This window comes from Falco punctatus (assembly GCF_963210335.1).
Source record: "Falco punctatus genome assembly, chromosome: 1".
Taxonomy (NCBI): Eukaryota; Metazoa; Chordata; class Aves; order Falconiformes; family Falconidae; genus Falco; species Falco punctatus.
The window spans coordinates 85,149,957-85,175,244 of NC_137580.1; the positions used below are offsets into that span (position 1 = coordinate 85,149,957).

The 25,288-nt window shown below is 39.8% G+C and overlaps 1 protein-coding gene across 3 annotated transcripts in view; it reads right to left on the reverse strand.

Annotated features, from left to right (window-relative positions):
• The window catches only part of GALNT9 (polypeptide N-acetylgalactosaminyltransferase 9), a 313,510-nt gene that overhangs the window by 252,375 nt on the left and 35,847 nt on the right, over nt 1-25,288 (reverse strand). For 2 of the 3 annotated variants that reach the window (XM_080373516.1, XM_080373515.1), the window contains exon 2: nt 5,451-5,594. The exons of the other annotated variant lie outside the window; for it this stretch is intronic. The gene's annotated coding sequence lies outside the window, so the exon portion shown is untranslated. The remainder of the gene's footprint in view (nt 1-5,450; nt 5,595-25,288) is intronic. 3 annotated transcript variants of the gene reach the window in all.

Here is a 25,288-nt window from a genome sequence, read left to right on the forward strand (position 1 = left end):
AGGTCGTGGAACAGAGGTGCATCTGAACCACTGAAGGCTGCTTGGGCTTTACTGTCTATACTTCAGCACCAATGCCTTCAGATTAGTGACTGGACCAACCCCTACAGACTGAACACTCTTCAGCAGATGGAGCATTTCTTCCCTTTCAGTTCTGTGTGAATTAAAGTACTGTTCTGGCTTCGGCTGGGATAGAGTTAATTTTCTTGTGGCAAAGTCCAGTGTTTTGGATTTAGTATGAGAATGATGTTGCTAACACATGGATTTTTTTTTTAGTTGTTGCTAAGCAATGTTTATACTAGTGTCAAGGCCTTTTCAGCTTCTCAGGCCCCACCAGAGGGAAAGCTGGAGGGGCACAAGAAACTGGGAGGGGACACAGCTGATCCGAACTAGCCAGAGGGATATACCATACCATAGAGTGCCACGCTGAGTATATAAACTGGAAGGGGGTGACCAGGGCTGGCTGATCGCTGCTTGGGGACTGTCTGGGCATCAGTCAGTGGGTGGTGAGCAACTGTACTGTGTATCTTATTTTTTTTTTCCCTTTTGTGTTTTATTCCTCCATCTCCTAATTACAATTATTATTATCATTATTACTTATTATTGCTATTATATTTATTTTAATTATTAAATTGTCCTTATCTCAACCCACATGTTTTACCTTTTTCCCAGATCTCCCCTCAGTGTCTTGGGGGTGGGGCAGCAGTAAGCAAGGGGCTGTGTGGTACTTAGTTGCCAGCTGGAGTTAAAGCACAAGTACAGTATGTGGGAATGATTGGGAGATTTGCTTCAAAAGTATGCTCCTGATCCAACCTAAAACAGTAGTGTAGACGCAGCCATAAAATCCAAGAGTATCAGGCCAAACACTGTTGCAAGCAATTATTTTCCTGACAAACAAAAAAGCTGCAATTCTTACTAGCTGTAAGCTGAGCAAGTTTTTCTAATATTAATGTAGTGTCAAGACAGAAGTCAACAAATTGTTTTATTATTACACATTTCAAATCAAACTGTTTTCCTAGCACATGAGTTAGGCTTTGGTCTTTGAAGAGGGCTGTTAATTTTAAGTTTTGTTCAGCAGTCACTCTTGGAGAAAATCAATGGTGGTTAGCACAGTTTGTTTTCTGGGGATTTTTTCCTACCCTCTCTAAATCTGTGAAGAGTTTTTAGGCTAGGGAAGCTTCCCAGCAAGGTGCCGTTAGCTTTCAGGGTGCCATTTCTGGTAGGCTGAATTATCAGAGTACTTGCTTTGTCATGGCCTCTATTCCAGCACTGGCATAGGTATGTAAATAGAAAGATGCATTTAATATACTGATTCTCTGTCGTTCCCTCCACAGGGAAGCTGATCTGCAAATCTCAAGTGTCTTTAACATGAAGCAGCTGCACTAAACAAAGTCCAGGAGAGATATCTCTACTTTCTGAATAGTCAAGCATCTTTTTGCTTTAAAAGAGAAAAATATCTGATTATAAAAGCACACGCTGCAAGTAATATTGGATTTAACAACTATGCGATTAAGCATGTACATGCAGCTTTACAGGTAGAGAACAAACTAATGTGACTTAACTGGTACAGTTAAAGACAGAAAAGAAGTTGTTAAGCCTTCATTTTGTTAAACATGTAGGTAGGGAGTTTTAAACACAAAGAGAGAGAGAAAAGGATCTCATTCATGCAGGAACTTCCATCTCAGTCTTACAACACTGAGCTTGAAAACAGAGCTTATATTTAACTAACCATTTATTTTAAATGAATCATGATATAAATGCACTAATTTATGTTTCTAATTAATTTTCTAAACCAAATTATAATTACATTTCTAATAACTAGCATTTCTGGTTTGCAAGCCTGTATTGACCACTTCATTCTTATGCAGCCTGAGAATAAAAGCTGAGAGTAGAAAATAAATCAATAAAACAAAAAAGTCCTCAATGCTGTAAAATACAGAATGAAAAGGACAATGGCAACTTCCAGTGATGTGGAAAGCCCTATGGGGCTTTTGAGTTTTAATTGGGTAGCATAGATTTACACAATATCAGCTATCATTAGTTACATAATGCCTTGCATCCTTCTTTTACGTGTAGCCATTTCCGTGATACTCTTGCAAACTGAGGCTATTTCTGAGCTCTTAGCAACAGGTTTGTGTTAAATCTCTCCTTGTGAGGACAGAATGTGAACCCCACCTCACACTGGCAGAGAGTCCTGATGCATTAACTGCTGTGGAAACAGTCATTGCTCAGATGAGAAATAAAAAGCTATCATCATAAATACATGTTATTAATACAAGGTACCTCAAGAATGTGCTGCAGAATGCTGGTAACTTGTGGGAAGGTGTAAAGCTCTGGGCAAAACCATCCTGTGGAACAGCATAGCTGTTTCAATGGGAATTTTTGCACCGCCTCTCTCTCTCATTGGTCTACTGAACAGACCCAGAATACTACACAGTGCTCTTTATTTGTGTTTCTGTGGCACCAGGTGCCCTAGCTGAAGCATTGGTAAAAATATAATTGTTGCAAAGGAAGAGATAAAATTAAGCCCTCTCTAAAGCACTCATAAGATAGGTCCAGCTCTGTACTACTAATCTGGTATTGCAGACCAAAACACAAAGGCTGATGGGATATAAAGTCTCAATAACACACAACCCCACCTTTGTCTCTGCAATGAAGCCACATAAGCCCAGAGTCATTCAGCCAACTGGAAAGAAGTTATATTTAAGCACATCAGAACAAGGTTTTCTCATTCCTCTTGGCTTAGGCATCACTGCATAATAACTCCTTCAGCACCTGTACTTTAAAATTCTCAAAGTCTCACTCTTTTTACCCTGTAGGTTGTACTGGTAACCTTCAGTAGAGTTCAGCTGTGACCAATACAGAAATAGAAAAAGAGATCCTTGCAACTGTCTGCAGTGCTGCACTTCCATTAACAGAAGTCGTATTCCTTGAGAGATGGCATGGTCTAAAAGATCCAGCACACCACAGCTATTCCAGAAACCTTATTTAATCGCTTTCTGGCCCTTTTCCCAGTACCTAAGATTCTTGAGCAAGACACTTGCCATCTGAGCATTTGACAGCCATTCACAGAACATGGTCCATGGTGCTTCCTTTGCCTTTTATGACCTACATTTAGCAATCACCCTGTTCATCAAAGATCCCTATACACTTAGGCAATTTCAAATTACTCGAGCTTCAAATCTGTCAGATGTATCTATATGCAACCACAATGTTGCAATTACCATGCCCTGTTAATTTCAGGCCTGGGGTAGAAGAGTACCATTACATAATCCTTCCTGTTTAGTCATTTACCAAGTCCTAATGCAGAATAACATCAATGTCTGTCCCTAAATTCCTCTCTCCTTTTTATTCTGCTGTTTTGTCTAGCCACCATTTTTCCCCTCTCTCTCTCGCTCTTTTTTTTTTTTTAATAGGAAAGTGTTTAAATAGCTCTTGCACATATTGATTAGGTCAGGACTCGAAGAAGAAGGGAGGTGATTGATGAATATACCTGTTCATTTATAGTAGGTCTGAGGTAGCAGTGAAATTAGTTGCTGACTTAAGTAATTTAGTCACAAAAGTATGCTCATGTAAGTAGCAAATAGGATGTTTCTGCTGTGCAGTCAGAAAGCCAACTTTCGATGCTCACAACAAAGAAGAGGAAATTCCATATCTAACTTCTTCACAGCAACTTGAACAGATCAGTGACAATCTGGTGTATTTATGCAGTAAACTCATAGAGTTAAGGGTTGAAAAACCACTGCTTTTTAGGCAGTGATAAATCATCCCATGTAGAATTTGTGAAGCTGTTATGTACTGACTAAAGAAATTACAGTTTTCCCTTTCCAACTACACATCGATGCTAGAAAGAATTACAGTGCTATATACACATAGTGAAACCTGTTCTGAGCACCTTGACAGGCTGATAAGACAGAAGCTGTCTTTGAAGGACTTCAAAAAAATCTCTGGCTTGATTTTGCTGGATCTCTAAAGGAAGTACAACAGAAATGCTTTAATAGCTTTGGTAACAGCTTTAGGAAGGCAAAAAAATTCAGATATCTTAAAAGGCCAGAAAGGTAGACATGCTGCTTGACTTCATGGAAAGGAAGGCTGGCCCCACATTTACAGAGCCCTCTTCTTTTCTATAGGGCAGCTAGACCCCTAAGGTGAAATATTTATTCTCCATTTATGGGACAGGCATGCCACGCTGCTGAGGATTTGAGTGTGCTTTTTGGCAGGCCACGCAGAAAAGCTCTGTATCTGTACCACATTTGTACAAATGCAGCACCAATGCACCTCTGTCAAGTATCTTTACGCTAGATTCTACATAAATACAGACTGAAACACTCCCTGCATCCCACAGAGACCAGGGGTCAGAGGGGCAGGTTCAACAGCAGCAATCTCTTTTCTCCACTCTCATCACCACAGAGCCAAATACAGTGACACAGCAGCAGTCACCATCTCCTCTGCTCCCACCTCACAGCGCACACCCTGCCACCAACATTCTCTGGATTTTGTACAGCAAATTTACACCAGCAAAAGCCTTAGTATAGATACAGTTACACCAGCAAAGAAGCCTCTACTGGTGCCCTCTATTTTCCTGGAGAAACTGTGTTTACCTTCATGTCTACTGAGAAGTTTACCAATGTATTTTAAACTTCTTATTAGAGAAGCTGTTTGTAGCAATGAGGCACTTTGGCTTATAAACTTGTATAAACTTATAAACTTGTACTACTTTTTAAGAATAGCCACACCAGCAAAGACTTTCCAGCACATCAAGACACCCATAGACACAGGCCACAAGCAGACTGGGAAGCACAAGGAAACTCAAGTCAGCATAGTTCTCAGCATAGTTCTGTCTTGCTTAGTACCCTCAAAAATAACAAACATTTCCAATTCCACTGTTTTCCAATTCACCTGGCAATGAGGACAAAGCAGTCACTTCTGCACACAACGCAGCCATGTGCATTGCAAGAACAGTACTGGAAGCCTCCTGAGCACCTTCAGGTCTGATGTTAAAGTTCTAGGGAAACCAGAATCCCTTCCCTGAGAGCCAGGGCTTGCTCAGTTCCGGGCTGTCCAGAGCCTGCACATCCCTCTTGCAAGCTTGTCAGCAGGATTTTAGTAAAGGCAACTGGTAGGTCTATAATAATAAATCTTAGCAGAACTAGGTTACAGAAGAAAAAGTATAATTGCTGACCTTCTCAGCAAGTTTTTGGAACACTTCATTTAAGGAGGATGGCTGGCCAAGTTTTCTTCAAGTGGTTTTAAATGTAAGAATTTAACATTATTATGAAAGAATATTTAGGCAAACTGTTACAGCAAAAACCTGGTGATGGAGTGGGTTTCACCTCTCAGCTCCAGGTACTTCAGTTCTAAGTCAGGCAGAAGAAAGCAGCAAGTACAACAGCAAAACCAAGCAGTGGGTATATCCTCATCACAAAGGGTGGCTCAAGTGGTTAGTACCTTACCTGGCCTAATCCACATTACAGCAGCACCACTGAAAGCTGCATTGTGTCATCAGGGTGCACCTTCCTGATCGTTCAGTTCCATCACTCAGTGATTGGGCAGAGCTGGCCTGAAAGTTGTTCCATCATGAGAAATTCTGAAAAAATCTGAAAGAGCAGATAATACGCTGTTGTTCAAATTCGAGATTATTGCTACAATTTCAGGAAAACAAAGAACAAGTCAAGAACAAGTTCATTTTTGAACCCTGCCACCAGGCCTATCCTCACCAAACACATAGACATCTCATTAATCACAAGGGAGGCATTGCAAAGGAATGATAATCTCAGCCCAAATTCTGGCAACTCTGGGCAAGCATTTGAGTTACTGCTCAGCCTGCAGAATTGCAAAAGTGCTTCCCTGAGTGTCTTAGTGCTCCTATACACCAAGGGTTACCTGGAGGTAGCTGGCATAAGCCACTGTCAGAGAGGAGACAACATGGGACTAGGTCTGTGACCCAAAAGAGCAGCTTTTATATTCCCAACAAAGTAACATGCTATAGGAATGTAATAAACAAGGATTGCAACCTGCATAATACTTCTCTGGTTCTATACCACTTACTGTTTGGGGTCCCTTTCCTCCAAGTCAGAAGCAAGTGGTCTGGCACACATCTAGAACAAATATTTAAAACATCAATATAAAACAACCTCCCTCTTCTTTCTTTGCCAACCTCTTTACCTTTCAGTATTGCTAACAGGTTTGCTGTTTACAAAGCAGTGACCAAGCCTGATTAGGGATGCATCTTTAAATAAAAAAAAAAAATGTGGAGGAAGGAAAGAGATCAGATGATTCCCCAAAATGTTTGATCCCTTAGATCAAACACAGTGTTTTTTCTCCCACTGTGCACATGTGTATCTGCACCAGTTTACCAGCAGGTACCGCAATCCTTAGAATTCCTGATCACAGTCACAGGAGAATCACAGCAGAAAGGAACAAACATTGTCCGTTAAAAGACAGCCTTGAGTTGGTTTTTTTGCCAGTTTTCTTGCTTTAGGCTGATAATTTGGTGTACATTGAAACCACTGAAGTCTCTTATCGGGGACAGCACAGCATAGAACTTGAAATGGAAAAACACAGGCAGTCTGAGTTTCCTTAGAAAATAGAAGGCAAACTTTGAAATATCTTAATTTTAAACTTCTTTCTCTTCACAATTATCTCTCCCTAAAAGCAAAGAAATGACAGTAAAGTGACCAAAAAAAAAATTAAAAAAAAATAATGGGAGGGATAAAAAGAAACTAAAAAAGGAGGAGGCAGAAGAAAAGAAAAACCTGGGAAGAAAAGATTACTTCCCCAGGGTTTCTATTCCGCTTTTTCATATATATCATCTTCCTAACCACAGAACATGAAAGTGATCTTCTATTAATCACATTAAGTTTAACCATCCATTAAAAATATTTTAATATTACCTGTCTCACAAAATAGAAAAATCTCAAAGACACTCATGTAGTTTTCCTGATGCATTCACCTTTTTTCATGAAATAAAGTTTATATCAAAGGAAATCTAGGAATAAATGAAGGTCTATATCCTACTACCACACTTTGGTAACTTGGATTTGCTAATGATGGAACATAACATTAGAACTAAAATTCCCATCCGAAGACACTGGGATTTTTCCATTCCCACCATTCATACAGGTTCATCTGCTTGCAGCGAGAAGCAGAGCCTGTGATGAGAGCAATGTTGCAGCCAAGGCTTGCAACAAAACCAAACCCTTGGAATCCCTGTCTTCTCTCCACACGTGACTCTTAAGAACAGAAAGAGGCTGTATCCTGGCATCAAAAATATTGGCACCATGCCCTTCTAAATCAATTGTGCAAAGCAAACAGGTGCCGTACAACAGTACCACAAATACAACAAATCCTGAAATCAGCCCATGCTGACACAGCATCCCAGTACCAATAGGCCAGACAGCTCTGCATGGAGGGTGTTGCACCAGACTAATTAAAGCCAGCCGTGCAGACTTCCCAGGCAACACACATACCTATTTTACGTGGGCTAAGAGGGTACAGATCTGAAATCACAGCTCTAACCCTGCAACAAGACATACACTGTTCTCACTGCACTCCTATTGGTAAGAGGAGCATGAAAAAGCCCAGGGACCCAACTCCTGGTAGCAGCAATAATTCAGTCTATGGAAAGTAATAACCCAAGAGAGTTTAAAATAATAATGAAACTAAAAAACCTGAGATCAGTTTAGAAGCAAATACGTTTTTTACATACTTCCAGGTAGGTTGCTGTTTTGAAGAGCACTTGCAATGACACAAATATAAATTAAACAATTTTTGTGCTCCAGTAACGAAGCAATGGCTTCAATGTCACACGTTACAAAGGTGTTACCTCACAAAGGGCACAAGGCCCTTGCAGCAGCTCAATATTAAAACAACTTTTTTTTTTGCAGAGAGAATGAAAAAAAAACCACACACACACACAGTTTGACCTTCAACTCAGCAGCCTCTTCTGCATCTACCACAATCCTAAGGTTGAAAAATATACTCCCCCTTCTCAAAAGAAGGAGGAAGATCGGTATCTAGCAAACAGACAGATCAAATGAATCACCATTTGTGGAGAAGTAATTATTAGCATGTGACTGAGTGGTATACAATCTGTTTGCGCAACATCAGAGCAACAGCAAAGCTTCGCCAGTAAAGATCCCATTAGTTTTATCTCACAGCATAACCTCAAAAGTGCCCTAAAGGCACAACATAGCTGCAAAGAAACATTTCTTTGCAAGATCCAGGCATCTTTCTCCAGTTTGTAAGATTTCGCCATTGTCAAGAAAGATTTTCAAAATAAACTTTCATTTTTCTATTTTAAACTGAATAAATGAAAATAAAAAATAGAATAGAATTATCCTCAGTTCACTGATCCACATCAGCAGATGTCTGGCCCTTACCCTCTTTCTGTCCAAAAGAATTCATAGAGCAATACTCTACGATGTGTCTCAGCCTACTAAACCTGTATTGTCTGACTGCAAAATGTATGGCTTTGCGCTTCTGCTTTGAGCCTCGTAAACATATGTGACCACATATTTGACAGATCAAAGTGATACATGTTTCCAGCTACATCATCTTCAGTTACTTAATTAAATGCATCTTCTCAGAAATATGATAAATATGATTATTTCCATTGGACCAGCTGACTCAGCGTGCTAGTACTAGAAAGAAAACAGCAGAATGCCCAGCCGAGGACCAAGTGCCAAGCAGGACTGTTACAGGTCAGAGGAAACAGTACGATCAAGTGTTGCCACATCATATGGGAGAGGCCTGCAGGATGTACCACCTGTAGCCACTGTCAGAAGGAACAGACAGCACCTCCACCCTGTCGACATAAGCCAGGAAGCAGTCAGTCCAAGGAAGGTCTCTGCATTATTTTGCTGCTACTCTTGGAGAATAAGGTGAACCCTAATCAACAAGGCATGAAATTGAGATCAGCTGTGCGAAATGCTGGGAAAGGTCAAACTTTTCCAAACTTTGCAGGAAAGTCTTACAGCAGTTTTGAGCAAGATGCCGAATCACGAACTGAGTTTAAAATATTCAATGGTTTGGGCTGTTGGTTTCAATTTTCAAATTGCATCTGAAAACAACCCCCCCCCCAAACAGTCTGATGCTATGCTTAGTGTAACCTAGCATTATCTAATCTAACTGTAAAATATTCAGTAGTTTAAAATTGAGTCATGTCAGCTAGAGTCTAATTTATCTCTCCCCCGTAGATTCCAAGTGTCTTTTCAAAGCTTTCTGGCATTAAAAAGCAGAGAAAAAAAAAAAAACCCAAACCAACCAACAAACAAAAAAAAACCACCAACCTACCCACCCCCAAAAAAACCCCAACAACCAAAAATCAAAAAAATAAAGGCTGAATTTATAGTAGGACTTCTGTATTTCCAGTAAAGCTTCGTGCCAACAGATGGTGGGTTTTTTTTTTTGATTGAAAGAGTAAAACGTGAGTGTTAAGATAAGGTCACATCATGTAATATACACAGCACTTCAAACCAAAGGCTTTTTCAGTTTGTCAGTAGGGAAATGGATATTATGGACTAACTCATCTTCAAGAGTGAACATCGTGTAGAAGTCATGGGCAAAAATAAATTTTTTCATGCTGTAAAATTTTGAGATTTACACACTTCTGCTTCTTTCTGAGGAAAACACCTCAACCAACAAACCCCAAAAATGCAGCAAATAATGAAAGCACCTAGAACAGAAACCACTGAACCTGGGAGGTGGCAAAGATGAGTTCAAATCTCATTTCTGAATCAATTAAAATGAAACTTGGAATAGAAATCTCCCAATAGTAGTCTAAGCTCTTATTGAAATTAAGTCTAAGTCTTCTTGCAATGTACAACCGGGGTGGGGTGGAGGCAGGGGGAATGACATCCACAAAAAAACATGACAAAAAAACCCTCCCAAAACCAAACCCGCAACAAAATGAACAAGCAAATCCCAAAAAGCAAATCAAATCCAGAACCACAGCAGAATGGGCTGGCGGTTAAACCACACAGCTACGAGTGTGTTTGACAAATCCTTTGAAATAGCCTTTCAAAGATTACTGTTCTGCCTTGTCAAGATAACTATGAAATTTTCTTGAAGAAGTTGTCTCTTCTTAAAACCAAAGTTACATGTCATTGAGAGACTTAAAAAATGGAATGACAAAGTCTGAGCTTTTTCAGATTTACAAGGAAAAAACAACAGGCTACATTTGAAAAACTGATGGAAAGCAGCAAAGATGGATTTTAATCAATGTGCTTAAATTCCACAATTTAGCTTGTGTCCCGATGAAAAGAGGGTCTGAAAACAAAAAAAGCCCAAGGAATTATGTAATTCTGGAATATGACTCCAGTACAAGGATCAGCAGAAGCTATTCAAAAGTCTGTTTACATGCTGCTTAAATGACTACACAAAATAAGAACTGTCATCATTGTTAACATCATTCATAAAATAAATAATTTTTGCTTGATTATTTAATTGAAACTTCTATTGTCACAAAACCTTTACATAAACTTCCAGATTTAATTCTGGAAAATATTCTGCTGCACCTTTTAGACAGCATAAGGTTCTTCACCTCTTCATCTCTTAGATCTAAGTATGCAATTTGCATCTTCAAATCCTGTTGCAGGCAATCTCAAGGATTGTATGGTCATTAAAACCAAAGTTCAAATAAAAATAGGGCTGTACATACTTGTTTGATGCATTTTGATAAAATGCTACAAATTATTTGAGCATGCACTATCTAGATACAGTTTTTGCACATCGGTTGTGAAAGACTCAGTGGTTGAACTGTTGCCCCTATTATGTCAATGACAAAATAGCCCATTAATTCAGCTGGACCAGAAATTCACCTTTAGATTTTAGGGCTACCCTACAGTCTAAAATACACAGGACAAAGAATTTTTTCTACTAATTCATGCTCCAAACTCCATTTAATAAAATCATCCGTCTTAAATATTCAGTATCTATAATGTCCTTTACATTCAGAGAATATGAAAGGACTTCATGAAAGACCTAAGGAAAACAGTTTATATTTTCTTTTAAAATTACCTGCTTCTCACTCTGGCTAATAATATTCATAACAGCACGGTAGCTGAGCACAAACAAATATTTAGTTAGGAAGTGTTGCATCAGGTTTTTTTCCTGTCCCCCAACACTGAAGGCGTGTTTCAATTCAATACAAATCTATCTTAAAAACAAATTCATGACCCTTTTGTTGTGGGATTTTTGTTGTTGCTGCTGTTGTATTAAGAAACATAAATCATATTTCATTTCCATCAGAGTAAGTACCACTCAATTTTTTGTTTCTCCAAGGATGGATTGAATTACAGCACCTTGTTTCCTTCTGCATATACTGTGTTTCCTCTCCCCTTTTGATTGCTGTTGATTAGTTCAAAGAGCAGGCAGTGGAAGTGAAAGATGTTGAAATTAGACAGCGAAGTCAAGCATTTTCAGTTATAAAATATAACAGATGCTCTGAAGATGTGACAAACTCTATAAAGCATATTACACTGCTAATCTAGATTTATTATGATGATTAAAGACCACCACAATTTAAGATAAATAAAATAATTTACTAAATCTACACCACCTTGTGAGGATGCAGACATTTCCATTTTTCTGCAGTTGCTTCTGATGAGTGAAACTAATATTAATTTTACTGGAAAAAACTAAGAACTCAACCCTAAACAATACTTATGCTCTAAGAAATTGAATACATGAAAATTCAGATCAGCTATTCATGTGCCTGTGACGCTATGAAGAATGTGAATCTCTCATCCAAAACATTAAAGACTAAGAAAATGCAAAAAGATATTTGGGAAGAGAGAAAGATGTCACATTTTAAACAAATGCTTTTGTTCTTAAAAGACAACAGGAAACAGTTAATTGCTTCATAATGGAGAAAGTATTGAAGTATGAAAACAATCCGCAATTCTGAGAACCATTCTGTGTCCACAAGTTAGGAGTTCATTACCAATGCTTTACTCATTTATTTTAACATCACTGCACTAAATTCCTACTATAATTTGCTTGCATCAGATCTTCTTGAATTTTAGCAGATCCCAGTTCCATTCCAGAAGTGTTGGAAGCAGGCAACTCAAACCAGCTGTGGATAAAATTGCTTGATAAACCAAGAAATGAAACACCTTCCTTCCTGTAACTGGCAAAAGCACTGAGGTTTCAGTTAACAAACAAACAATAAGGCATCAGGAGATTTTCAACCACAAAATCAAGAGCAGTCATTGTCTGGTTTAAAAAAAAAAAAAAAAGCCCCACAGTTTCCTGCAGGCATTGTTTTGGGGAGTAACACAGAGCCAAGAAAGTTAGCCGTAAACCACATTTTTACAGTGTCATTAAATTGTGCAGAAACACAGGCTTTATGGCAAGTACTGCACATGCTCTTAGGAAAGTAAGCTACCCACCTGAAGTTCGTATTTTGAGCATGTAAGACCTGTGATAAAAAACATTCTTGCGCTCATTTCTGGAGGTCTTCTTGCCTCTCTCTGGAAACAGCCTTGTTCTTCCACACAAGAAACACTGAGCAATTATGCGCCTCAGCCTGGGATTCGCAAATATCCCCACCAAGTTCTCAGTTTCCCCTCTCTCACCACAGCTCTCTGTCTGCCCAGCTACATTTGTACTGTAACTCTTGGACACCTTTGGCATCAATCACAGTAAAATAAGCTGCTCATATCCACAGTAAGGTCAAAGCGCTGAGCAATGGCCCTTGCAGGCAGTTTACACTCTGTCGTTACCATATTTTATATCACAGGATTAGGCACTTTAGAAATGATTCAAAATATAGAATATGTCCACATCCACAGAGTAAGTTCATCGCAGTCCTTACTTACTGAATTGCTTTTGAGTAAATATCTTCAATGGCTCTGTCCATCAGAAACCTCAGTTCATTCAAAATTCATCACTATAGACACATGATTTAAAACTTTCCTCCCCACGGTTTATTAGATGAAGTCTACCTCAGGTGGATTCACCTTGACTGCTTTGGAAGCTTGGAAATACTAACCCAAAATTTCCTTTAAAATATAATTTGCAAACCTGACACGCTATTTATCAGAAGGAACTGAAATTGTTTCTGTATTCCCCTAAAATAAATGTACCATGGAGTGTTGAGTTAGTTTAAATAATTTTGCCTTTGATTTGACCTGCCAGCTGCACATCAGTTCAGCTAATAGGCCTTTAGACCACACCTCATCTCCAATAAAAACAGAATTCTAACATCAGCAAGTATTCTTATTGCAGAGGCTGCACTGGCCTTCAAAACCTCAATCACTAGAAAATTCTGCTAAACTATTGGAAAATGTCCGTTCTGTCTCTGAGAAAATGTGAGCTAATTTATATGTAAACCCATGTAACACAGTGTTCCATTTCTTCAGGCCTGACACACACTGATAAGCTGTTAGTCCAAATAAGGGGGGAAAAAATATCTTTTTTAAAAACAAAATTAGCTGTTGCACATCCTGCTCATTCACTCTGTGCCTGATCTGAGCTTTCTCATTCAATGATACGGCATTGGATGATACAGCAGGACCAAAAAAAGCACTGGAGGACCTGAGCATATTTTGCTCTACTCCTGTAACAGAGGATGCTTTGGAGCCTGGAGAGTAACACACACCCAATAGCTGAGGAGGTGAATTCAGCCACACCATCCAAGAAAGGGACCTTACGGCTTTTTAGAGGGCTTGTTCATTTTAGCAGAATTCATGTTACACCTGTTATTTCTCCTGGCATGAGTGAGACGAGTGTCTGGGGAGGGGTGCTGGAGCATTACGCTGCTGGGTGTGCTGGAGCACACAGCTGCATCTTGGAGAGGGACCTCCCTTTGAAGTCCACTGACAGCCTTCCAAACCCTGAAAATGGTAAATATTTTACTGCTTATTATCCATATTTACCAAGACTGGATCACTAAGGGACTTGAATGAGGTGCAAGCAGTTATCCTTGCTGCTAATTAGTCCTCAATTACTGCTAACACAAGATGGCTTCTCTGATAATGTTAGTTATTTGTCTTTAGGAACTGCCTTGAAAAACATGATCTGTGACCACTCTCGTGTAGTTTCTTTGTTTCAAATCTCCTACATTTCCCCACCCCTTTCTACTGGGCTTCAATTCCAGAGGAATAGTTTATTTTTTGTTTTTAATTGCTGCTGCTAGAGGTGTCACACTTCACTTATAACTGTACATCTTGGGTGGAATTAATCCCTCCCAGCTCACACTGACAGTAGTGTCTTCTGCATCTGTAGGAAATCTGAAAAATGGTGAAAAACTGTTCCAGATGGAGTCCAAGAGAAATGTGGCTTTTTACAGGCAAAACCTCCAAACAAATCTTGATTAACTTCAAATTCATTTATGCCATACATACTGCTTTTGCTTAAAACTATTTTTCTTTGGTTTTAACATTTCAAAAACAATTTAGTTAGAAAGTTGGGGGGGGGGGGAATGTTGAAAGCTAAAATACATTTTAAATATTGTCCTAAAAATACCAGGAGCATAGGTAGGGATAAGCATAAGTTCTCTCCGGAAAGTTTTGTCCAATATTGTTTTTATACTCTCTTCTTTTAGGACTATAACGCTCCCTCAGAAAAATTAATTAAGCCCAAACAATACAAAACAAAATCCTGTGTCATGTTCAAGGAACCTGCTGGGACCTATCTGAGCTACTGTAAAATAATTTAATGAATACTCATTAAATTAACATCTACCCCCACAGCAAGTTCAGCAGTGAAAGATATAAGCAGAAGAGCTTTAAATGGCTTTCCCTGCTCTCAGGGCTCCTGCTGTCTCATTTGGTTCAGGCAGATTGAATTCTGTGCCTGCGCACTCCCAGGAAGCTGGAGCTGGCTGCGGAATAGGTTCACAAGACTTCATTTTTACTGTAAATTTCCAGCATTAAGAGGAAAAGACTTTTAAGCCTCAAGCACAGATGCTTCTGGAATTAAAGATACTTCCCCAAAGGAGGCATGCACAGAGCTGCATGCAGCCTCAGCAGGACAGCTGAGCTTATCCCCACTCCCTCCAGCTGGAGAAGTCTGGAGGTGGGATCCCATCAGCAGTCGCCCTTGGGGCATCCCTTCTGCCAGTACCTCCAGCCAGGATGCTGCCTAACCCACCCTGCAAGCTTTCACTGATCTTTTAGACTGCTTGACTTTCCCAAATGAAGGATGTTTTGTAAGAACCTGGCTATCTAGTGAGGAGGCTCCTTGCTGGCTTGTAAGAGCCCTTGCCTGTAAGGTATAAGCCATTTACAAAGCTAGGCTAGAGTCAGAGGGATGCAAGTGGGACAGAGATACAGTTTAATCTTACAGTTTGTTTCATATGCTTGCCCATTAATTAAAAAAAAGAGTTTCCTCTAGTAGGTGATTTATATGTGCTACTACAGTACTATGGAGACCAATATGAATGTATCAGTGTTTTACAGCAGTACTTAGATGAACATCAAGAAAACTCAGGTTTCATGCTGACTCACATACCCTAGGTGAAATGTAGATACTCTGCTTTGAACTCAGAACAGGTTTGTTTTTAGTCTGCCATGCTGTTTGCTGACTAGGTAATGCACTTGGTTCAAAAGGCATTGAAATACACTTGGCTCCTGGAAAAGGCAAATTTCCTGATACATTTTTAATACTAAGGTACTACAAAATAAGTTACCGAGTGTTCAGGATCACCCAACTGGCATACAGTATCGGCCCGATGCATAAGGAAAATAATGGTGCATTAGGATTGTCCATCATTACATTAAGGACACCAACTTTCTGTTCTAAACCCAATCTCTAATACCTCATCTGGGCTAGAGTGGATTTCAGTATCAGTTAAAGCAGCATCAAAATTCTGTAATTAGAAAAGCAAAACCTATTCACATGCATACAATGCTTTGAAATTATATTGAACTGCCTAAAGACATGCTATGTGTGTGTCAAATAGATGCCCCCTATGCATGATGAGGAAGACGACTGGCAGTTAGAAGAGCAGAGTCCCAAAACGTCCTACAGGTTCTTGACCTTTGGAGCACTGAGCTCCAGTGCATAGCTTCCTAACTAGTCTGGAGATTACTGCTGGCAGTACTGGCACCTCTGCTAAGGTCAAGGAACACTGTGCTAGGTGCTGTACAGGCAGAGTAACAAACAGTCTCTTAAGGTACTTAAAGCCCATATGGAGAAAAAACAACAGCTGATAAACCTTGTTTAATCTTTCCTTGCATCCAAATACAATTCAAGGGACTGCACTGTTGAGCTGGCAAGGAATTAGTTACCAACAGGTAGGCCCTCATCTGTGGGTCTGTTTGCCTGATTTCTGCCTTCGAAATGCAGCAGCTCCAAACCACGGGACAGCTTTTCATTCAGGGTATGCTGCCATCAGACTTAGAGGTGGGCCCTGTCAGGTAAAAAGGGATGCATTTCAGAACAATGTTCACTGGATGTGTACCAGCCCTTTCCTACCAAACCTGTCTCTAGAGACAGAATCTGTAGCCCTTCCTCCAACACATTTTCAGAGGCTGTGCTGGAATCACTTGGGAAATAACGCCCGGGGAAGTTTTGCCAAGAGCAAACAGATTCTCTAAGCACAACTGGGACACGGCAAACCAGCACAAGGAAATCAAGAAACAAAACTCTGTAGTGAAATTGTGTAGACATAGCTTATCAAAGTCTTGACAACACTTCAATCCTACTGCAAGCAGCAGTAAAAGCAGTGACTTCCTAAACAATTCTTTTAAAGAACAGAGATGAAGACATTTCTATCTTATAATAAGCATTTTGTGGTAGAGGTTTTTTTCTGGAAATTACAGAATACTGTATTCACCACTACAGTGTCCAGGAGATAAAGAGCTGTGGACCTGTGTGGCAGGAGTACAAAAGAGGCTTGTATACAAGAGGTAAGAGAAGTCTTTGCTTCCCACAGAATTTGTTGGTTTATTTCATTCTAATGTTGTGTTTTTTCCTGGGTCATTTTTCACATGGGGCTCTTGGCAGAGCAGGTGAGATAGAATAGTTCTGCATGAACAAACTGCTTTAAAAATGAAGAAGGAAGAGAGTGTCAGAATTTAGAAATGGATTTGTTATGATGGAGATTACTACAGGAATGATTTCTAGTAGTTAAAAGATTTTCCTTCTGCCTGGAGTTTTCTCCTTGGCTTTTTTATGTTATTGTGTTTTAAGAATTTAATGTGTGCACACACATGCACATTCATTTTCTCTGTCTGCTCTTCCCTGAATCTGTAGTCCATCTTTCTCTCTGGCCACAGCTGAACTGAAGTGATGAAACTTCCTTTTGTTCTTAAAGCCAGCTGCTGGGAGTAATGGGGGAGCATCGAGGTCAGGAAAGAATCAACTAACGCATAAAGGACCAAGAGCACAACTTTTCTCCAGATAAACTAACGTGATGCAGCATAAAAAAGCCTGAACTGAGGTTCTGCGTGCTGCAGATCCCTGCAGAGAATTTCACCCAGCTGAAATCAGTGTTAAACTACATCTGAAACTGAGCCAGATTTGGAGGCACTCTACACTTACCCTGGTGGCTTGCAGGTTGTTGTCTAGCCAAACATCTTACAAGGCTGTTGAAACAGGACTCGGAAGCCTGGATTGCTTTGCAATAATGCTGTAGCATTTAGGCCTGTGCTACTGTTAAATCTATTTCTATGAGTGGGCCATAAAGCTTGATGTGGTGGAGAAGAATTGCACCCTATGGCCAAAAGCAGTGCCCAACAGTCTGGAAGGGAAGAAACAGAAGCCATGCCCACAAACACAGCTTACGGTAAAAAGCAAGTGACATAGTTTACATAAAACTCACTGTGATATGGAGATGTTCTTCTAAGACTGACCACCCCTTTTTGTTCTCAAGAGCTGAATTACTGTAGCCCTTGGAAAAAATTGTTTCATTGACCTCTACATGAATGATGAATTTTAACAAAGACCCAGACATTTTCAGTGCCATATTTAATACAGCAAGAAAATACTAGCAGGTATCAACTAGTCTAGCATAGCCTAAATGCTCCTTCAAAACTCAACAAGAAATACAGATTACTCAACTAGATGCCCCTACCCCATATACAGTAAGCTTCCGTCTATTATCGTGTCCTGAAACTTCTGCCTAAATGTAGTCTTAGATCAACTTACTGCTTTCTCCTAACTTTTCAGTCCCCATTACCCTGGTAGTCCAAACCCCAGGCTGATGTTTGCAACACCTTGTAGCCCCAGGTCAAAATCTGCCCAGATAGACCTGTCAGCTCCTGCCACCCCACACTATCAGGCATCCTTCACTAAAGAGCGTGCTAGGGGTTTTTTTTGGCACCTTCTGTCTTTTACCCCAATTATAAGCCCTACTCAATAACTCCTCTCAGTCCTAAACCCAAGCACTGTCTAACTCCAAAATCTAGCTCAAACCAATGCCTGTAAGCCCCAAGCCCCACCTTTCACCATATTCTCCTCAAGAGCAAGCAAATCCTACCTGCACAACACCAAAGCTAAGCTGTTTCCTGTCTTAACTGGTAGTCCTCTGTCACAGTCACATTGCTGCTGATTCTTTATCTCAGTATTTCTCCTCATGCCTCAGAAATTCATAGACACAGAGGACTTCATTGCTATTACCAGCTGTGAAGGAACATGAATTACTTCTGAAAATGAGAAAGGCGTGGGTGGAACAGTAGGAAGCATCCTGTTCCCTAATGGTTATTTCCATTCAGCTGCTGAATCAGGGAACACTTTCAGATTAGTGCTGTCACTGTTTGGAACACACATCTTAAATGCTATTGATTTTTAAAATGATGAGTTCGTTTGTGGAATACTTTGCCACTTACAATGCTTTAGATGAAGTCATCATCAGCTTTCCGGTAGCATTTGGAAAGCTACGCTCTGAAGAAACAAGCTCTCAGGGAACATGTGAATGCTGGGCCACCTTCCATTTTTCTGGCCATTGTTCAGCTACAGTAAAGGAACACTTAGTCATTAATCCATCTTTGTAACATTTTTTATCAAGCTGTACAGTCAGAAGGATCCTCACAGTTGCCATCTGTGAGGTACTTAAAGTAACATGCAGTACACATCAACCTTCAGATGTCTACACATGTTAGAGACTAGATGAGTGTGCATTCTCTTGTCTTGCAAGTGCAGCTGAAGCACAGGTGATGGCCGGTGTCCAACAATCTGCTAGCACCGTTCATTTGCATTGCAGAGCAAAGGAACGAGGTCATCCTGACACGGAAGATGAAGGAGTTTGTAGTTCCAAACTACGGGCAAATCCTTTGAAGTCAAGCTGCAGAGCATGAAGTTAAATACACTTAAAAGTCTTGCTGCACAACAAACTCATACCTGACAAACATACCAGCAAAGGGCCAGGAAGCAATTACTGCCTCAATTAAGAACGACAGTTCTTGCCAAGCACTGACTCTAAAATGCGGGATATAAACCTCCCAAATCTGATGTGCACTTCAACAGAAACGACTGCTTTGAGGAATCAACTAAAGCAAGGTACGATTTCAAGGCTACTGGCAGCCTTCACCACAGCACATCTCTATAAGGCTTGATGGGAACAGGGATGTAATTCCATCTGTGTCAGCTCTGTCATCCTGAGATGGCTGCATTTCCAAATGCATAACAAATGTGACGGTCACCCCCAGCATCTGCTTCTTGAGTGTCAGGAGGAGTCCAGCAAGAGGACCTGCTGTCTACAAGTTTACTTACAATTTAACCTGGCTTAGGGCAAACAGAGATCAGCTTATTTTTTTTTAATTAGTCACTCCATGCACTGACGTGCCCAAGCCAATATAGTTGCTGATGGCAGCACACATCAGTAGATCTGATTAATTTAACCTAGATGGACACATGAAAGAGTCTAACAAGAACTGTGTCTTCGTAGGATTTACCCAAGAGGCAGCTGCATGACTGGGCTCTGGGTTAGATGGTAGTTTGAACAGGAGAAACTTGTTCAGAAGAAAACATTTCCAAGTGGCCTATAATAAAAACATGATCGCTTCTCAGACAAAACCATGGTCATAACACAGGTGTTGCTTTCCTGCTAGATAGAGCTAAAGCTCCTGGAGTAGTTGCTTTTTTATACAAATTACCTAAAGGCTGTACATAAGTGCACAGTCAGATGCATGTTTCTGGCACCAATTGATTGGAAATGTGTTAACATACAACTCTTCTTCTGAATTGACCAAAAATCTGTGTAATACCACAGTATTTTTTTTCCAGTAGGAAGGGATTACAAGAATCAGAGGCCAGGTTTTATTTATACACACACACACAAAAGCACACTGTGTATGTGCACACATCACTGTAAAACAGTCACTCTCACAGCCCAAATTGAAAGATTAGTTCAGGCTTTCTTTAATATAGCACTGACTCCTGACATTTCCTGTGTAAGTTTTATACACTCAGGATTTGCTGCTAGCAGAAGCTGCCAAGCCCCTTATTCTCAAACCCTCTCCATTACTCTGTTTTGCAATTGCTTCCAATCCCTCTTCCACACAGGACGTGAACACCTCACCCTAGACCCACAGTTGGACTTCAATCAAAGAGCCAAAAGGACAGGGTCTTCCAGGCAAGGTAACAGATCAAACAGAGACAGGACAAATTTCACGAAGAGTGTATCTTCACAGAAAATTTTCTCCCAGCAGCCACCCCCAACTTATAATAGGAAACATCTTGCTTGTATCAGCTTGGAAAGAGATGATCAGCCTGGTGTCTGTATTGTGCACTGTGCAGAACTTTTAGGATGCTTAGCTTTCTGAAAGCATCTGTTTCAGAGTAGACTTGATTTATGGCTTCACTGACATTGCATTACAGCATTATAACAGTGGGTGACAATGACTAGGCAGCACCAGAGCTCGATCACTCCAGGCAGGATCAATCACACACAAGAGCACTAAAAGAAGAAATGGCCCATGTGCACAATGGTGAGAGAGCACACAAGAAGCAGGGTTGGATCTTACACACTGAAAATAAGTATCATCATTGCTAGTGGTATACCATTCTCTTATTCAAGACCACGTTCAAATGTACCTTAGTGATGCAAAAAAATGACATCAATGGTATAATGCCTTACACTAAATTTTTGAAATGTAATAGTAATTTTTGGTAATGAAGCAGTGACCCTGTGCAGACATCTCAGTGACCGAAGTGCAGCTATCAGGGAAAAACAACATTAAAGCAGATCACATTACATCACTATCACATATATGGAAGTAGACTCAAACTCTGGAAAATTCTTTTACATATAGACAGTGTAACTCCCAACCAATTAGTCCCACTAACTTCCTTATACTACCTCAAATACTTGAAATTTAGATACTTGCCCAAGTTCTTTGCTCAACTGGTAGTAAGATTAATCAGTATGCTATAATCACCTATAAGTGATAATTCCTATTATAAATACCAGACTGCATTCTGTCTCACTAAATTCAATGTGTACCAGTAATAACATGAATCTGAAAGTGGTTTGGCTCAGCATTCATCATAATTCAGAGTCCTCAAAAAAAATTGTATAATAAAACTTCTGCTATTTTGTCCTGAAGTCTGTGATTGCTTATAACTGTCTCCCCACAACAGACGTGTCAGCAATATTTTCCTTAATATTTTATTTCCCTAGTAAGTGTAGTTGGCCAACAAGAACTGTAAACTGATCTGTGCTTATCTTCTGGCTATTGCAAAAATCAGGTCCTTCTGAAACAGTCATCTGCAGTCTGCGAGATGAAATTAAACCTAAACTTGTATGCTTAATCATATTACTTTGAATGGAGTATCGATCGCAGCTAATTTTATCATACATTTTGAGAGGCTTGCTTGCTTGCTGGCTGGCTGTCACTTTGATAAATGCGAGCCAGTGGATAGCTGAAGGGGGACTGATATTTGTATTTGAGAAAATATCACCAGTAAGTGTACAAAAGAAACAGCCCATCCTTTTTACTAGCAATCACAGAAGTGATTAGGTCTGATAAGTTAGTGTGATCTACTTTAGTGTATGGTCAGTTCAGAATATCTGGCTACTTCAAATTGCATTTTCTAATAGTCGCTGCAGCTCGGGTGAGTTTGGCCCCTGTGTGAGCAGCAGCTGCCACTTTGAATTTCAACAATACTCTTGTTGCAAAGGCCCTTGGGACAGTCATGCTGTTTAGTCAGGACAGTGACCATCCAAATGCTGAGGTATGGACACTAGGTAAAGATGGTCCTGAGAACCAAATTACCAGCCCGGATTTCAACACCAGATGGACACACAGGCTACCTGCCTCCCTCTGCCTACCTGACTGTGACACTGGCAGCACTCAGCAGTAGCTGGAGCCACACGTAGGCTCAGATTCTGTACACAAGTGCACAGCCAGATGCATGTTTCTGGCCTGGGCTGTCTTCTCCTGTTAGAGCTTCCTTCTGGTGAAGGAAACAGTGGCTGGAGAGATCTAAGCCTGTCGGCTTTGATTGGCAGGCAGCATAAGGAAGCAAGATGAGTCACAAGAATACAGCCTTTGTTCTTCCTGCTTCTATATCCTGTTTCTATGAAACCACCCGAGACCTGATCATCCTTGGGGCATTACGGTTTACAAAACCTGCTTTCACATTCAGTATTTTAGCTTTTGCTTCATGATTACTTTATTTTAATAGTAGAAGATAAAACATACAAGATTAGACAACATTTATCTTGCAGTTAATGAAAATTAATACACTAATATTAAAGACAAAAGTTACGTGTAGTTTGCTTACTCAGACTCAGCTTCTTATGGATTCACTGTGTAAGCCTAAGGATAGCCTAAACAGATTTTTAAAGGATGGATCAGCAAATATTTTAGACACCTGCCTAAAATAAAGCTATCTAAATTTAGGGAAAAATGCCTATCAGGGATTTTAAAACAAAGTCCAGTCTCATAAAATAATTTGTTACAGAAATAGCCCATTGCCTCCTTGTTCAATATTTCAGAGTCAGTTATCAGATTCAGATTCTTCTTCAGATAGAGATTACCACCAAAGCATCCACATATACAGAATATAAAATCATTATCTGTATTTTAGAACATGTGGCAGACTGCAGTACATTTAGATGCAAAAATCTGTTTACAAAATATATGATCTTGGTTCTTCCTTGGATCTTTTTCAGATGTACTGTCCCTGATAATACCATCTGATATTACAGTATATTTCTCAATGCCAATTACAGGGCTGTGGTTTCTTTCTGAAGTATGCTTCTCATTCCTCATTAAATCATGTTCTTATCTTCACAAGTTCAAAGGAATGAATCCTTTTTATTTTTTTCTCCTTTTGCTCTGTTCTTCCCCCCACTCTAACATACAGCAGAATTTCTAATGAAATCTTGTTTAGTCTTTGAAAACAGAATGGAAAGAGCATAATCCCTCTTGGCCAAGTGATGTCAGCCCAGAGAAGGCGGTCCACATTGTGAGATGGTTTACCACTTGAACTATCTGACATGTATCCTTTTACATTTAACATCCATTACCAGGTTTGCTTGTATCTTCATGCTTGGACATAATTCCCTATATAGACCAATCTAGAAGAAACTGCTTAGGAATATCTGCTGCCAAGGACACATCTGCATTGCCTCCATTTCCATATTTACTGCCATGAAAAAAAAACCAGTACAAAAATTAGATGAGATTTCTTCATCATGAAAACTCATCTGTCTCACAACTCAAGCGAATGAGCGGCTTACCCTAGCATACGATTAATTGTACTTCATCCTCAGTAATAACTGGGCTTTTTGCTCTGGTTCTTTTTTCTTCTTTAAAGAAGGAAGCACCACCAAAAGCCTACTATTTTATCTGCACAGAGAGTTTTTATCTTTATAAACAGTTAGGCTGATTCATCAGAATACTGAATTCTCTAAGCAAAAGTTTAAAATGAGGCAATGAACTATTATTTTATCTATTTCCGAGACAAGCAAAGAGATTCAGAGATGCCTAATTCAGGCAGAGTCTGAGTACAAATTTACAAGTCAAGATGTACTCAAGACCCAGGAAAGAGATCTAAAAACATTTAAATGCCCACCGGTTGTTTTGGTAAATATTAATCATGCAGAACTCAGTAGTAATTGATTTGTGAAAGCAACTGTTTCTGGACAGAAGCAACCCTTACTTAAATGGGAAATGGCAGCTTACAGATTATCTGTCAATTATCCACCATTCCAGGGGTGCTCATGGGTGAGGATGAACATTATCATTCTTGGTCCTCTGGAGGGCATAGCTGTATATGGCAGGGAGGGACAGGACTGGAAGACTCCAAAGGCCACCAAGGACTCATTCTGCTGGACTCCAGTAGTCTGGGTCTCAACTGAGTTCTCCACTAACTAGCTCTGCTTTTTCTTACCTTCATCCTATATCAAGCTCTTGATACTCAGAATTCAACATGCAACACTGAGACGCTGCACAGCAGGTAGAAATTTTCACCAGTGTTAAAGCCAGAAAGGACTATTCATGTAATCTGCTACAAAACACAGGCCAGATAACACCACCCTTTCGCTCTACCACAGAGGTAAAAGTTCCCTCTCTCTCCCCATCTGAAGGCAAACTGATTTCCTTCAGTTGTATTACTGGGAAGAAAGAAATAAACCACTATTTCCTCAGATCCTGGGCCTTATATGAGATAGAAATAAAAAGATACCTAAGAAAGGATTGTCTATCATCAGAGACATATAGACAACATATGCCTTCTTTTTTTTATTCGCTGACCTCTGCAGTATCACAGTTTATCCAGTTTTGCAAATTATTGTTATTCTTTATATTTTAACAACTACAGCTGAAGTTTCTATGACTATGAAGGATCACAGCCATCAAAAAGCATTTCTTATCATTTTACTCTTATTACACAAAGTGAACAAAACCACTGCAATCATAAGAAACATTTCAGGCACTATATACATTTAGGGCCATCAAATTGCAGTACTAGGACTGTATCTTAAATTTAATCCAGATCTTTTATACGTAAACCATCATGTTCAGTTTGATTTTGCTTATCAAGTCCACTTAATTATGTCCAAGAGCTTCATCTGAAACTCATAAATATAAGTTCTTTCTCTGGCTGGCTCAATAGCTGAATGTCACTGGTTCAGGTTTCTTATTAGGCTTTTGCACAGACCATCAAGCATCATCTTGGGAAAGGCCTTGCACGCACACACACACACACACACACCCCCCAATTCATCACTTAAAATGCATCAAAACCCAGGAAAAGATTTTCATTGGCCTTAACTAGTGTTAGATCAGACCATCCACCTATGTCCATAAACACTCTACAGCAAGGGTGTCTCCAAGTACATACATATGTACTACAGTTAGCCCAAGGGGCAACAAGGCACATATATGTTGGCATA